The sequence below is a fragment of the Haliaeetus leucocephalus genome, unplaced genomic scaffold (assembly GCF_000737465.1).
Source record: "Haliaeetus leucocephalus isolate CR32 unplaced genomic scaffold, Haliaeetus_leucocephalus-4.0 Scaffold408, whole genome shotgun sequence".
In the NCBI taxonomy this organism is placed as follows: Eukaryota; Metazoa; Chordata; class Aves; order Accipitriformes; family Accipitridae; genus Haliaeetus; species Haliaeetus leucocephalus.
In genome coordinates, this window is record NW_010972844.1 from 4,831 (window position 1) to 8,562 (window position 3,732).

At 54.2% G+C, this 3,732-nt stretch overlaps 2 non-coding genes across 2 annotated transcripts; both read right to left on the reverse strand.

The window, feature by feature from the left end:
* Positions 1–618: 618 nt before the first annotated feature.
* Positions 619–690, reverse strand: TRNAA-CGC. The gene has a single exon. It is a non-coding gene; the product is annotated as a tRNA-Ala (tRNA).
* A 384-nt stretch (positions 691–1,074) lies between these two features.
* Positions 1,075–1,147, reverse strand: TRNAF-GAA. Its single transcript has one exon. It is a non-coding gene; the product is annotated as a tRNA-Phe (tRNA).
* Positions 1,148–3,732: the final 2,585 nt, after the last annotated feature.

Below are 3,732 nucleotides of genomic sequence, written 5' to 3' on the forward strand. Positions count from 1 at the left end.
CAGGTTCCCTGAGCTGAGGCTCTGCTCAAGCCAGTGGCAATGGTGGAAGGATGGTGGAGGGAAAACTCCAGCTGGGAGTCCCACAGCCCTGCCCATGCTCATCCAGCCCAGACACCCTTACCTGCTGGTACAGAATGCTTCCCATGTGGTATGGGATCTCCACCTGGAGTGGAGACAGGAGAATCTCAGACCCTTAGCCCTGGAAAGCCACCAGGGCAGTGTGGCTCTGGTCCCAAAGGACACCTGGGCTGGGCCAGCACCCTCACACCACATCTCCCAGTGCAGCCAGAAAGGATTCCTTAGCGTGCTGCTGCTGTCTATGCCCTCCCTGAGGTCTCCTCACAGGCACACTCTGCTGCCAAGCATTGTCCCTGGATGGTGGGTGGGGTGGGTCTAGGATTCAGGGCAGTGACCTGGGCTCAGGTCCAGCACAGCTGCCTGCTTCTCCTCCAAGAGGGGTCTCAGCAGAGGCAGCACACAGCCCTCCCACAGCCCTGCCCACCTCACAGCCAAGCCCTGGGTGGGCAGGGCAGGCCCACAGGGCCTGGAGAGGAGCAGTGCCAGAGCTCCAGCCCACACCTGCCTGAGGCTGGGCAGTCAGGGCAAAAGCACCACCCCTGGAGATGCCAGGGATTGAACCCAGGACCTCCCACATGCGAAGCGGGCGCTCTTCCACTGAGCTACATCCCCTTGATGCCTGCTAGTAGGAGAGACGCTCTTCTCCCGTGATGTGTCTATGACAAGGGGAACAGTCTGTGCACCATCGAGAACGGCAAAGAGGAGAGAGACAGGGTCTTTGCAGAGACCCCGCAAAGGAGAGATGCCAAGTGCTGTGGAGCAGGGAAGGAGGGATGGCTGGAGACCACCCCAAAGAAGCACTGAATGGAGAGTCCTGTCCAGGGGAAGGCTGGGGGCTTGCAGTGCAAGAGGAAGGCTCATTCTAACCTGCAGATCTGCAGCTACAGTGCACGGGCAGTGCACTGGCAAGAGGTGAAGGAGCAAGGAGGGCCAGGGCAGGCTGGAAGAAGGCAGGCAGGCAGGCACTCTCTGCAAAAATCTACAGGAGAAAATCTGTGCTGAAGCCCGGGGTTGAACCAGGGACCTTTAGATCTTCAGTCTAACGCTCTCCCAGCTGAGCTACTTCAGCCCTGCCCCAGCAGCCCTTGTCCCAGTTCCACCCCTGCCAGGCCACAGGCTGACACACACATGAAGAGAGCTCTTTGGGGACATTCCCAGGAGAAAGCTGTGCCCAGCACCGGGCAGAGGGGACCTGGCCTCTCCCTGCCTCCATGGCCAGGTAGACTCCAGGTGTGGGGTGGGTGCCAGCTTACAGTGGGAGTGCCAAGATATGTGTCGGGCCTCAGTTACAAAGGTGAGTGGTGAAGGCAAGTGGGCAGGCCAGGCACAGGCAGCTGCCAAAGCTGAAGGTGGAAGAAGGGTGGGGTTGGTGGAAGACCTCTCTCATAGGGAAGAGAGGGCCCAGGGGAGGCAGAGCTTTTCCAGTGCCATAGGCTTTCGCTTCCTTCTTGCACGAGCAAGAGTGTTCTGTTCAATGTTTGGAGACCATATTTAGGGGGAGAGAAGGCTTGAAAACCTCCAAGGACTGGGACTGCACAACCTCTCAGGGCAACCTCTTCCAGTGCGTAAGTGACCTTATGGTTATGACCTCATGGACCTCACCTCCTGCCTGAATATTCTTTCAACTTTTGTCCCTTGCCTCTCCTTTTCCCACCATGCACCATGATGAAGAGCCTGGCTTTCTTTTCTTAACTGCCTGGTAGGTACTGAAATGATCCTGTGAGGTTTCCCAAAGCCTTCTCATCTCCATACTGAACAGTGTTCCCTCAGCCTTTCCTCAGGTGGAAAGTTCTCCAGCCCTGTGCACAGCCCCACACACCTGACTGTATTGGTGCCCCTTCACTGAACTTGCTCCAGTTGATCAATGTCTTTCCTGTACTGGGGGCAGGAGGCCCCAAACTCAGTGCAGTGCTGTGCATGTGGTCTAGCAAGCAGTGAATGGAGGGGGAGAATCCCTCCCCCTCATCTCCTGGCCATGCTTCTCTTCATACAGGCAGGCTGCTCTTGGCCTTCTTGGCTGCAGGGGCTCACTGCTGACTCCTGGGCAGCTTGTTGTCCACCATGACCCCCAGGGCCTTTTCTGCTCAGCTGCACCCTACCGGGGGCTGTTGCCCAGGGTTAGGCCACCCCAGGGGCAGGACTTGGCATTTCTTCTCTCTGAAATCTAGTAGGTTCTTTTTGGCCCACTCTGCCAACTTGTCGAGGTTCCTCTAGAAGGCAGCACTCCAGTGTATAGACTGGTCCGCACCTCAGGTTTGTGTCATCTGAAAACTCTGTCAGCTCCTCCAGGACACTGATAGCATCATTAAGCCCCAGAAGAGACCCTGATGCATCCAATCAGTCTTTTACTCCCCTCTTTGCCCACCTGTCACTCTCTCACTCCTCCTTCTCAACAGTACAGAAGGAGAAGAAATGTTGAATTGCTTGTTCTGAAATCAGGGACATCACTTCCCAATTAGTCATGAGCAAAACAGACTCAAAAGGAGGAAAATTAACTTATTACCAATTCAAATAGGGTTGTTTTCGTGGTTTCAGCCCAGCTGGTAACAAAGGACCACGCAGCCACTCGCTCACTCCTCCTGCACCCATTTGGTGGGATGGGGAGGAGAATCAGAAAGGAGAAAAGAAAATAAACGGAATCTTGCGGGTTGAGATAAGGCCAATTTACTGGGACAACACAAACAGAGTAGTTACAACAACAACAATGGAACTAATAAAAGAATATACTAATATGAGTGATGCACAGGGCAACTGCTCACCACCCGGAACCTGATGCTCTGCCACTTTCCCCACTGAAAGCTGAGAGGCCCCCGCGCAGCCCGTTCCCCATTTGTATACTGAGCATGATGTCACATGGCATGGAATAGCTCCTTGGCTAGTTCAGGTCAGCTGTCCCGGCTGTGCCCCCTCCCAGGTTCCTGTGAAAATTAACTCTGTCCCAGCTGCACCCAGGGCAGTTGGATAGTGAGAAGAAAAGATAAATACTGCAACAGCACCTCCCCTTTCTCCTTTTTCCCAGGCTCAGCTTCATTCATTCATTGCTGACTCCTCTACCTCCTTTCCCTGTGAGTGGGAAAAGGGGGAATGGGGACTACAGTCAGTTCCTAACAGGTCACCTCTGCTGCTCCCTCCTTATGCTTTTCCTGTGGCATCCTTCCCACAAGCTACAGTTCTTTCAGGAAATATCCAACTTCTCTGGCATTTGATCCTCCGCAGGTTGCAGGGGAATCTCTTCTGCATCATATGGAGTTCCTCCTCCCCCTCTTCTTCACCGACCTTGCTGTTTGCAGGAATTTTCCTCACGCTCTTTTTTTTCCTTACTCCTGTTCCACTCTGGCATTTGTGCCCTTTCTTAAATACACTTTCACAGAGGTGCCACCGGCTTTGCTGATGGGTTAGCTTTTGCCAGCAGTAGGTCTGTTGCAGAGCTGGTTGGACTTGGCTGTGTCCGGCATGGGATAACCCATTGTCTCTTCTCCCAGGGGCTCCTGCTGCCCATCCGCTACCAAAAACAGGGACACAGACACCAATATAGAGCAAGAAGCTTGGCCTTGCTAAATGACATCCCCTGCTCTTCTAGTGTCAAGCAATCCAAACTACTCGTTGAGGGGGCATAGAGAGAAACAGAGAAGGCCTTGACACTGTGCAAGCACT